Source organism: Pteropus medius, unplaced genomic scaffold, assembly GCF_902729225.1.
Source record: "Pteropus medius unplaced genomic scaffold, Ma_sr-lr_union100, whole genome shotgun sequence".
Classification (NCBI taxonomy): domain Eukaryota; kingdom Metazoa; phylum Chordata; class Mammalia; order Chiroptera; family Pteropodidae; genus Pteropus; species Pteropus medius.
In genome coordinates, this window is record NW_024350319.1 from 12,995,519 (window position 1) to 13,009,002 (window position 13,484).

Sequence of the window (13,484 nt, forward strand, 5' to 3'; positions counted from 1 at the left end):
TGGCAGATTCTACAGTAAGTCTAATAGGGTCACAGTTAAGATCACATGTCTGGAACCAAGTTCTGTTTCTGTTATCTGGGTTACTTTGGGCATATCTACACAAGTTCCTTTATGTGTATAATGGTGATAATAATAATTCCTATTTCAAACTGTTATTGTAAAATTAAATTAGTGGGAACACCTAAAATTCTTAGAGAAATTATTGACAAATATTAAGCATGCAATAAGTAGCAGATTTTATCTATGTTAATTTTAAAGTAGAAAATAAATAAAATGACACATCTGTAATATGTGAAATATGAAAGCTAAGATATTCTTAAAATTATAGATATAAATAGATTCAAATTAAAGGGCATTGAAAATTTTGACCAGTAAATAAAAGTAAATTTAAAGCTATCAAAAAAGTCACATATTTCCTACGAAAAAATAATTTTACCAATGGCAAACTTCTAATAGCAGAAAAAATACGCTACTCCATTGTATTTAAGCCGTAAGAAAAAAAAAATGGGTAAATCTATATGGGAAAAATTTGGAGAGTACGAGCTAAGTTTTCAGTAAAATACTTTGTTAAATGAACTCATTTACAGAAAAAAATAAGTTTTTGTCGATTCAAAATGATTTGACTACCAATCTAGATTATACTAATAGGGAAGATAGGAGAATAATAACTTCTTCTTCCAAGTTTATTAAAATTTATACAGATAAATATATGTTAATAATAAGAGTAATTATTTTTCTAAACAAGCAGAGGGAAATGAGAATTAAATAACTATTAACAATAGAATTCAAGAATAAAAAGAGCAAAGCCCACAGAAGCAAACTATGAAGTACTAAATAAGCTGATAGAACCAAGTAACCACAGCAAATTTATATAGATTAAATCTGTATATGAGAATTCAGAGAGGTGTGTGTGTGTGTGTGTGTGTGTGTGAGTGTGTGTGAGAGTGTGTGTGTGTGTGTGTGTGCGCGCGCATGCGCTTAAGTTAAAGCAACAGCAAATAAAGGATGGAAAAATTCTTGATGAGACTATTAATCAAAAAAAAAGCTGGTCTATATCACAGGGTTACTATTAGATGAAACAAAATGCAAGAGTAAAAGTGCTGACAAAAATAAAATGAGATGCTAAATATTGAAAACTGCAGTAATCTGTCATCAAGAAATAAGTCACGAACTTGAATACTCGTAAAAAGATAACTTTTAAAGAAGCAATACAAACAGTGATTTAAAAATAAATATTGACAACTCCATCATTGGATTTGAACTTTGAGTTTTAACAAATCTTTATCAAAAATTGATGCATCAAGCAGATAGTTAAAGCACTAATAAAATAGTTACAAAATTTGACCACTTTGTAGGTCACAAAAGAAGTGTCAAAAAATTCAAGGATCAATATTATAAACATAACATTTATAACCACAATAAAATTATATTTAAAATCTATAATTAAAAGATAGTCTAAATAAACCATATGGCTGGAAGTTATAAAATATTTAGACCCAGGTAACACAGAATGTATTCTGTATTAAGACTTGTATGAAGAAGTTAAGATGATATAAGAAAGTTGGAGGTTTCATTTATTATCCTCCACCTAAAAGTAGCATAAAAATAAATAAGTTAAGTATTTAACTTCAAAATCTAAAAAAGTAAAATAAAGTAGACCTATGGAAAACTGAAAGAATAAAATGATAAAGGTTATATCAGAAATAAAAATGGAAAACAGAAGGAAAAGAGATAATCAGTAGAACCAAAAGCTGATTCCCAGAAGAACTTTAAAATAGATAAAATCCCAGAAAAACTGGTTTCACAAAATGGAAAGAAGGCATAAATAGCACTATTGGAATATAGGAAGAAACACAACTATAATATCAAAAAAGGGTGCATTTAAACCTCTGCTAGAAATGAAAATAAGAATGAACTGGATAATTTTGTAGAGGTTTTGAATTTGAAATTGACAGAGAATAAAGAGAAAACTAGTATAAATCAGTAACCATTAAAGATACTAATAATGAAACATTACTAATCTTACTCTGAACAACAATAAAACTTAAATTGCCTTGAAAAAAAAAATAGAAAAATTAACCAATCTGTTTAATAAAGTAAGAATAAACTTTAAATGTGACTGAAAAATAATATTAAAAGTATAAAACAATCACTTATGCAGACAGTTCTAAAATACTAAATAAAATTTAGCAAATAAAATTATAAATCGAAAGGAATAACAATACCAAATCTTGACAAAATAGAGTTTATCCCAGAAATGAAAGAACATTTAAACCTCGTGAATGTATTCACTCAATTTACCTTAAAGGAATACAGCTTAGCAATTTTTTTAAATACAAAATTTTAAAATTAACTGATTAAGGTGGGGGAGGATAACTGTTAGAAAACCAGGAATAAAAGAATATTATTTTAACCACTAGAATTCATTTTAAGATCTGCAACAACAGAAGGATGCCAAATATTGATTAGTTAATTTAATATATTTTTAGAAATCATAGTCAGGAAATTAAGGCAAAAAAAATTAATGCTAAGTTCATCAGAATTATATATGAAGATATAGTCATTATCTTTATGAATGCGTGAAGATAAATAATTATTTATACATAAAATCTAACAGAGTAAGAAAATTTTATAACTAACAAGAGAGTTGTATCTTAGCTTTTGGAAATAAAATTAATGTAGAAATATTAGAACATTTTTATTTATTCATATTAACTATCCAAAAATTTAATAGACAAGATATTCAAATAATAGCAAAAACTATGGTACCTGTGCATAAATATAATGCGAGACATGCAAAATACTAAGGACAAACATTTAAATATTTTTGCTGGAAGCAAAGAAATATTTCAATACATGAAGTATATCATATTTATGAAAGAAAAACATAACATTGAAATTGTCAAAGTTTACAAAATTAATCTAAAAATTTCCTGCAGTTCCAATAGAAATCTACTAAAGACTTTTTGTGGAATTTGAGAAATGGATCCTAAAAATCATATATAAAAGTAATGTGTCAAGATTAGCCATACAAAATGCATTAAACATATATGAAAGAGGATTTCGAGCATTTTCTATAAAAATTTTTATAAAGCTATATGACAATGTCATGCTTACATAGAAATAGAAAAACAATAAATGAGAGGAAATTAAGAATCAAGAAACAGAACCAAATATATATGGGACCTTGGCAGGCCATTAAAAATCTTCAAGGGAATAATTATTGGGAAAAATTAATTCTAAACTATTTTCTAATTTCCGTTGGATTTCCTCTTTAGTTAACATGTTGTTTAATTTCCACATATTTATAATTTTTTTCAGTTTTATTTCTTTTATTGATTTCTATCTTTATTCCATTGTGATTGAAGATATTTTGAATTGTTTCAATTTTTTTAAAATTTACATAGCTTTATTTTACATACATCAACTATCTAAACTCAAGAATTATGTAGCAATTTTTAGTAAATCATAGTCTGTAGAACCAGAAAATGACCAACTAAAAATGTAATGGAATCTTGCTGTTGATTGGGGTTAGCTGAATGATATCCAGGCATAAATACACAGACATGGATAAGACTGAAAGAGAAGAAAACTAAAAGGTAAAAAAATTAGGGTAGCATAAAGGAGAGGTAGAGTATGAGATTAGATACAAGTGACAGGATGATTCCAAGTGAGACTGTTATTTTCAGCTCATGAAACAATGGCATAATTAAAATTCATTGAATTTGAGAACATTGGGAAACTCTATGAAGGTCTACCACTTACAATCAAGATGGAGTAATTGGAACCAGATTTACCCTATTATTTATAATGAATGGGGGGAAAACTGTACTGGACTGAGTATATGAAACCAAGGTTTTCAGATATTTGTCAGTAGACCATGTAGAACTGTGTGATCTCTAAGAAGGAAAAAAACCATTGAAATGAGCCCCATGATTGTCATTAGAGAGAACATCCTGGTTGCAGGGCACAGATAGAGAATGCATTTGTAGCTCAGCAGCCAACCTGTGCTAAGGAGACAGAACTAGAAGGCTGAGAGTCTGCAGCACCTGAGTTCATGAGACAAAGTACTAGAGAGGGAGATTACTGCACCAAAAAAAAAAAAAAGAACTGTAAATTCTGTAGATCTACAGATCATTCCTCTTAAGTCTTAAACTGAGTAATGATCAGCATAGGCATATAAAGAAAGAACTACCCCCTAAAAAGGAGAGGAAATAATCTGTAGCTATCACAGAAGGCTGATAATAGTTTGTGTCCTCCTCAATCATGGGGAAAAACATCATAATTCATGATGTATAGGGTGATGTAGTCAGGAGACAGCCCCAGAAATTTGCCAAAAATAGCCATATATTAAAGGTTACTACATTTTAACCATCCTAAGTTAAAGCAAGCTTCAAAAAATTTAGTTTCCAGAGTTGGAAAATAGTCAATATTTGATTCCAAGTCCTTTTAAAGTCTACCATAATCAAGACAGTATGGTATTGTCATATAGATAGATATGTAGGTCAATGGAACAGAATAAAAAGTCCAGAAATCGACAAACAGATATATATTCAATTAATTTTTGACATAAGTGTCAAAGCAATTCAGTGTGAAAGATAATCTTTGCCAGAAATGATGCTGGAACAATTGAGGAGTTGTATGTAAAAACAAAAACCCAAATACATTGACCATGGCCTTATAGCACATACAGAATATTAACATTGAGTGATCATGGACAAAATATAAGAGCTAAAAATATAAAAATTCCAGAAGGAAACAAAAGAGAGAATCTTAGTTATGTGGATTTGGCAAAGACTTTCTAAATCTAATACCAAATATGTATTATAAAAGAAAAAATATCAATAAATAGAACTTCATCGAAACACTTTCACTTTTTAAAATTGTTAAGAAATAAACAAGACAAAGAGTAGAAAATGTTTGCAATATATGTACCCAACAGATCTGCAACTAGAATATATGAAGAATTTTTACATTTCTATAACAAGACAACACAATAAAAAATGAGCAACATTGTTGATCAGAATTTTTTGCCAAAAAGTATTTACAAATGGCAAATAATACTTGGAAAGATATTCAATACCATTTTTGTCAGGGAAATGCAAATGTAAACCAAGAATAGATGCCATTATATATTCGCTAACATGGCTAACTCTAAAAAGCCTGACCATACAAAACTGTGCAACTGGAACTCTCATGAATTGCTAGTTAGAATGTAAAATAACGCAAACACTTGAGAAAGCAGTTTAGCAGTTTCTTAAAACATGAAACATACCTGAGGTTATGTGTTTATCCAAGGAAACAAAAGCATATATTCACACACAAAAAATGCTCATAACTGCTTCATTTGCAATAGCCAAAAATTGAAAACAACCAAATATCCATCAACAGGTAAATGGAAAGCAAATTTCCCTGTATCTGTACACTGAAATAATTCTCAGCAATAAATGGAATGAACTATTGATATATGTCACAGAATAGATGAATCTCAAAATAATTATGTTGAGTGAAAAGAACTATGCAAAAGAAGACTAGATATTGCATGATTTAATTTATATAAAGTTCTAGAAAATGCATATGATCCTATAGTTACATAACAGTGGTTGTTTTGGATGAGGGAGGCGGGAGGGAAGAAGAGAGTGGGATTACAAAGAGGTACAAGGAGACTTGAGGTTGATGAATATGTTCATTATCTTGATTGTGGTGATGGTTTCACAGGTATATAGATATGTTAAAATGTATCAGATAATACCCTTTATATAAGTACATTCTAATGTGTGTCAGTTGTACTTCAATACAGCTATAATAAGAAAAAGAAACTTTATTCAGAATGTTAGTTGACCATTAACTTAAAGACTATAGTTGAACAGAGTATGTATGACAAGTTCCGGAATGGGTAAGAGAAATATATTTAATTACTATGAAGACTAAAGTCATCAGATGAAGTGAAATAATAACAGAAATTAGAAAATATAAAAAATGAAAATAGATGGTTTTATGAGAAAGGTATGACATTTAAAAAGAGTTGTTGAAAGATATTGAAAAAAATTGAAAGAATAAAGGAGAAAAATGCATTCAGATTTCACCTGTTTATTAATTAGAGAATTGACAGAAATCCTTAATATCCTTACCCAAAAGTGTATTAATACCTACACTATACCTATTGTTAAAATTAGTTAACTTGGTTATATAACATCTCTGTTACATTATAATCATGAAAAGCAAGTGTTATCACCATCTAATGTGAATGTGCCCTGTATATAAAACATTTATTTGTTATTTTATATTTGTTTAATTGTTTATACATGTTAACCATTATAAATATTTATCATGTTTAGGGTAATATTTACTAAATTATGATTAATTTTGATGGTAAAACTCTTTGTGTTTGTGATAGATTATATGTTTGAGTGCTCTTTATCATGCACAAAAGTGAATTTAAAAAAGTTTTTGTCATTCTTGTCTTATTATTTAATCTTAAAAGCAAGTTCTTTTAATGAAGTGCTAAGAACCTAGAATTTCATTTTATCAATTAGACAGTCATTAAACCATTAAACACATTGCTATCAGAAGTACTTTTAGAACATATCCAAAGATTGCTTCCGGCCTGGGCTTTGCCTCAACTCTTATATCCTTTTGACTCTCATAACCCATGTATTCTTTATCATGAAGCAAAGATACAGTCAGTGTTGTTGCATAAATAGTCAATAAATAAATAAGGTCAAGGACACCTTGCACTAAAATGGAAATAAAATACAGACATATATGAAGTAAGGTGGCAATAACACCTTAATAAAAACATACTCAATAAAAACATTCTAGTGATAGAGAAAAGAACACTTTACACAATTAAGAGAATATAATTCATTCATTCATTCATTTGGTCTGTCATTCAGACATCCATTCAATAAATATTTTCCAGGCTCCACACTAGTCACTTGGAATAAATTGGTAAGAAAAAACATTTCTGATTTGGAGTTTATATTTATATATATAATATAAACCAATATAATATAAATATAACAAATATGCACACATATAAATAATATATATAATATATATAATATTCTAGGAGGTAAAAAATTCCATAAGAAAAAAAAAAAGAACAGAAAAAGGGGAACTAAGAGTGCAAGGAAGGAGGTGGAGGTTGAAATTTTGAATAGAGTAGTAAAGTAAGCCACATCGAGATGGTGACTTGTGAGTAAAATCTTGAAGGAAGTGAGAGATTTAGCCATAAGGATATTCAGACAGAGTGCAAAGGCCCTCGGGCTCCTGTAGCATTCAGGAGAACAAGGAGGCAGGGTATACAAAGAGGAGGTGGAAAGGTAAAAGGGGTTTAAGACAAGATTAGGGAGACCTTTATATATCATTGGCTTTTTATTCTGAGTGAAACAGGAGTTGTTAATGGTTTTGGAAAAAAGAGATCCTGAACTAATTTCCATTTTAAGAGAATGAAGGGAGACAGAAATTGAAGTAGGAAGTTACGAGTTTACTGTAATACAAGTAAAAGTGGATAAGGTGTAGACCACAGTGAATATAATAACAAGAATATATTTGGGATGTAGAGTTGATAGTATTTCATAATGAATAGTATGTGGGGTGTGAGGGAAAGATCACGGTTAAGGATAGATCCACAGGTTTCAACTCCCCCACCCCATCCCTGCCAAAAAAAAACAAAAACAAAAACAAAAAACTAGAAGGATGGGGATGTTCTTGCGATTCAGCTGAATAGGGTCCACTCTCACCATGTCATGCTGGCCTCCTGGTGACAGGTTGTACTTGCTCACATCCAAGATGCCAGGTATGTGCAAAAGCAGTGAGAGATGCAATTGAAGACAGAATTCAAAGCAAATGCCGAGAAGATTTATGGCAGCAACACAAAAATTGTGAAAGTGAAAAAGGAATAAACTTCCCTGACTAACACTTGAACGCTACATCGTCAAAGTGAAGGTGTGTAGGCACATGTTATGGCAAATTGAAAATGATCTCACTTCATGGGAAAACAAAACAAAACACCTATCTTGTTCATAGATAGATAGTGCCAATAAATTGAAGTATGGTTCAAAAAATGTATTATTTCCTAAAATGTTTAAATAAATGCGTGATGTGAGAGAAATGTAATAAGTGAAATTAAGAAATTGAGAAAATATTCCTCCCTTTTATGATGATCAAGTTTGCAGCCATATCTGTTTTCTGAAGGCCTTAGAGTGAATGAACTGTGACAACAACTGTGTCTTCTAAACATAATATTTTACTTATATTATGGAATAACTCTAACGTTATAATAAATATTTGAAAAACTAACAAAATACAAAGAATTCCAAAACAAAATAAATAATTTTTAATCCCTTCTCTCAGGGTTAACTATCTCTTGGGGTGCTTTTCCTAAGATAACAGGTATAAAATGAATATTTTGGAATAAATGTAAACACACATATACTTATGTTAACATTTACTCATTTCCTTCAGAGATAATTTTGAAGGAAAGAAAGATTTATATGTTTAGACCACATATTAATGAAAAAGGTGATAGTTAAGGTAAAAATAGTCATTCTAAAACAACGTTATTTTCAGAAACATATCTGGGGGAGAGTACCTCTCTAAAATTAAAAATTTCTAAAATCAAAAGAAAGTGATTATCAACATAATATCTGATCAAAATAATAGTCATTACATATTTTGCTTTCTTACAAAATTTTTGGCATACATACTATGTATCAAGTGAAATAAAATTCAGCATTTCATATGTCTTGCAGCATCGACTTTTTGTAAGATCTTAAAATGTATGCTTTGTATTAATAATAGTCATTTCATCTAATTAAAATATAATGATTAATATGTGTATGGATATATGTATATGTATCCAACTATTTAGTACATCTTTCAGTCACTGGTACAATGCTAAGTGAAGAACGACATAATACTAATAACAGCAAATTTTATCTGGAGGTTACTATGTGCCTAGCACTGTTCTATGTGCTTACTTATTTATCAACTAATGTGAACCTCACAGCACCTTAGTGAGCTAAGTACTATTATTATCACCGCTTTACTAATGAGGAGAAATGAATCACAGAGAGATGGAGTGTCTTACCCTGGCTAATCCTTGTCACACAAATAGAAAGTGACACTGAGTTTCACACCCTGACATTGGGTTCTAGAATTCTTGGGCTCAGCCCAACAATTTCTGCTTTTTTCACATAAATAGCTGTTTTTAAGTATATTAGCTAAGTATATGTAATTGCAAATAATCATGATAACTTTTAATTTAAAATCTAGATTTTTAACTTAAATGTTCTCTGTGAACTTTTTCAGGCAACTTATATTTACCAATTGCATTTTACAATTATTCAACCAATTTACATTTCTAATTTTTTTCATAAGAGCCCAAAAATTTTCTTTAGATGTTAGTGTGTCCTGTTATTTTCCAGTATTTATGTAACCATGATTTTCCCCTTCAGGCATGAAGAAAGATTATTTGCAATTCAGCTTTTCTAGTAGTCTCTATATTAGCTGATCCGGATCTATTGTTTCTGAAGAGATTACTATGCGCCTAATACTATAGTTAATATTTCAATATATCAAAGGCCTGAATCTTTCCTTAAATGAATTGACAGTCTAATTAAAAAATGGATAGCTTTCCTTCACAAACAAAAACCATTATACCATCAGTTTCTAAGCTTCTTTTTACCATGAAACACATAATGACTTTCATCAGGCTGCAACTCCAATGAATAAACATTGTAGGTGATATTCAACTCCTAGCTCACTCATGATTCAAATTCTTTGTTCTTTTTATAAAATTATATATATGTGTGTGTATATGTATATATGTACATACACACACACATATATAATAAAGTTATCAACATATTAGTGAATGAGAGTGTAGTCAATACAGAAATAAGTTTACATCTCCTGCAATAACTTTTTTTCTTCTTAAAGTATATGCATTTTAAGCTTTCTTATTTTTTTATTAGTGAAGAGTTACTTGCAATTATTAACATCTTGGTTTAGAATAAATTTTCTATCTCATTTAGTCTTTGAGGGTCTGTGTAGTCATGGAGGGCTTTATTGACAAGATGGGTTTTAAATGATGGGTATCAATGGTATTTGACTTCTGAATGAAATTCTATTTCTGAGTTACTGTTTCTTTTACTTAATAAATCATTCTTTTTTAAGTTATGTTGTTTGCCTAAGCAATATTAAAACAACTTGTATTCAATTTCACCAAGAACGACCACTGAAGTGGTTATATAACTTTGTATTCAAAATTGTATTATATCAAATTAGTGTTTTACAGTTTTACCAACATAGCTTAGAAACAGTTTTAACTCTTCTAATGAAACCATATATCTCACTGAACAATATTAGTTTTTATTTTTTATTTTTTTTTGATATATACAAATAGCCAAATATACATCTCTTTCTTCATTCCCTACATGTTATCCATCATCTCCAAAGACTCTCGCTCTCTAAGCAATTATTAACCACCAAAAAACAATTTTAAGATAATTTTCACTAAAAAGCACTCAATTCTTTTAAAAAAGAGCTCTACTGTTAAAATGTTTTGTAAATCCTAATTGTCCTGATGCTAAATAAAACATTTATTTCTATTACAAAATAGGCATTTTCCAATTATAAATTTCTAGGAAAAAATCACTTTCTAATGAAAGAAAATTTTTTGAATGTTGAATACAGCAAGCAGAAAAGCACATCTAAAGATTTTATGTTTATACCACGCTTTTCTTTAAGCATATTTAGCAGACTATGGTTAAAGCCAAATCTAAAAAATCAACTGATGAAAGTCTATAGTCTCTTCTTTCTGAAAAAATTTGAAATCTGATTATAAAAAAATGTATTGACAGTTACATTCGTGTCTAAGGCAGTGTTTCTCAATAGTTTTCTGTTAATGGAAACTTTTTCAATATTAGAATTTTCAGTGAATTTTTTGAAAAAAATGAAAATAAAAGATTTGAAGAATACTAAACAAGCCACTAAATAGTAGCTCAAGCGGCACAACAGCTTCCAGCATAGAGAAGATCAAAGTGCAGGCCAACACACTTCTCATTAAGCCCTCAGCACACCCATTTGCTATCTTCAAGGTCCTGAGAAAGCCAAACCCTCCACGACCACCTCCACTGGGGTTGACACCTGTGAAAAGTGAAGACCCCCAAAAGGTGGCACTCACTGTCAATCCTGTAAAGACCAATGGCACCCTTTTATGAAATGGAGGCTTACCACGTGCACCAAACAAAATTCCAAATGGAGATCTGCTGCATACCCAGTAGTAATGCGGACAAGGCTCCGATGCAGCCTCTGATGCACAGACCTGACAAAGACAGGTGCCCCCAGTCAGGGCCTCGGGAACGGGTTCGGTTTAATGAAAAAGTGCAATACCATGGCTATTGTCCTGACTGTGACACCCGATATAACATAAAAAACCAGGAAATCCATTTACACAGTGAAACCATCCACCCACCTGGAAAGCTTCCTTATCAAGGCTCTCTCCTCCCTCCTCCACCCTACCTCCCTCCGTTTCCACTCGAAAATGGGGAACTGGGAATAAGCCACAGTAACAGCTCCCCCACCACCCGACCCTCAGACCTGCAACTGTGCCTCCTCCCACCGCACCAAAACCACAGAAGACGATTTTGAGGAAATCAACCACTACAACAAGTGTGATGTATGCCATTTAAAAACACTTTTTGTTTTATTTTGACTTTTATATTATAAACATAAAATTATAAGTAATGAGCACTTTCTACTCAAGCAATAAAAAGCCCAAATAGATTAACCCTGCATTCAGCAAAGTGGCGTAAAAATCACCTGCTCCTTCAGGTCAGAAGGAAAATCTTAATTTGGAGGCATGTCAGCTCATTTTTCTCACTTCAGAGTCATCATTATGACTTCTTGAGGCCAGATCTAATTTTGAAATAACCAGAAGCCTGTCCAACTTAGAGCAGAAAATCTCTCAACTTTGGAGCACAAATGATCATGGATATGGTCTGCATAAAATCATCTGCCTCTAGTCTGACAGCCATGAGCAGAACCCTAGGGGTGAAAAAAGCCACTGCCTTAAATCTCGTCACTCAGAAGTTACCAAGAAGATTTTAAAAATAAATAAATAAATAGATGAAAAGAATTAAACAAGAAAGCCAATAACAACAACAACAACAAAAACCCGTATTTCGCCATGAAAATATTCCCAGATGTGAACTCATGAAAATTTATATTCAACAGTCAAGCTAGTAAATTACAAATTGTTTTATCACTTGGGAAGGTAAAACTATATAGAGATAGGAAGTATCTCTAGCCAGAATTACGCAGCATTTCAAACACATAAAACAAAAGAAAGTGAATAAAAAGAGGAGCATTGCAGCAATGAACAATATTAGGACAGAATGTTGCTGTTTGCAGAGAGGATGTTTGCCATCTCATGTACACCCTTAAAGCCATAATGGAATAACAGCATTGTTGTCAATTGCTTGAAAAGTTTCTGCATTCATTCCTTCGATTCATATTAGTTAAGAGGAGAGATGTCAGTTCTTACTGATTACTTCTCAATGCACTTGTAATATCTGCACTGTCACTTCCATTCAGAGTAATGATGTGTGCTATTATTTGCATAGATGGTCCCATGAGTTTTGAGACCACAACAAGCAGTTTCTTGCAAGAGTGCAAAAAGGAAACATTTAAGAATTCTGCAGACATTGATTTCTCTTCTATAAAAATCAGTTATCTAAAAAAATAAAAAAAAATGTGGTCTTGCCTCAGATTAAGAAATAACTACAGAATAATAATGAAAAAGCATCAATGTGGTCAAATGAATGAAAAAGAGATCAAAATTTTTTTAATGAGGATCATTTTATATCATAAACAGCCAAGAAATCAATTACAGGGAACCGTACATCAAACATTTGTGTTGAACATCTATTTGTTCTCTTAACAAAAATCATTTGTAATTTGTATTTGACATATAACAGGTTTTTTATAGCCATTTATCTATGCTTCATGGGAAAATGTACCAGACAAACAGCATTTTCAGTTTATTTTTCTAAATAAATGTGCTGTTTGTATTAAAAAAAAATATTTATATACAAAAGTGAGTTCCTTTAAGGAAAAATATTGAATAAATAGGACAGGCAGTATATAAAATATCACGATGCTATTTTGCAGGTAACATGAAAATTGTTAACTGACTGATGTTTCAGAAACTCTGCTAGAACATGTATTCAGGATAGCTGGGCAGCCTAAGGTAGGGGTTGGGTCCCCACAAAGAGAGGCCTACCTGAATTGGGTACTTTAGGTGAAAGAAACACATGTGTTTTTTGTTTTTTCACTTCATTCACACACAGCATATGCAACTTTAATCATCCAAAAGAAAAAGTCCCAAATGTACAAGTGAAAAAAATTCAAACTGTTGACATAGGCTTAACTAATATTAGCTACTTTTATATAGAGCTGTATAAGTTTGAAAAAGC

The 13,484-nt window shown here is 30.9% G+C and overlaps 1 pseudogene; it reads left to right on the plus strand.

The window, feature by feature from the left end:
• The first annotated feature begins 5,873 nt into the window (after positions 1-5,873).
• LOC120583138 (protein Largen-like) lies at positions 5,874-11,699 on the plus strand (annotated as a pseudogene).
• The last annotated feature ends 1,785 nt before the right edge of the window (positions 11,700-13,484 follow it).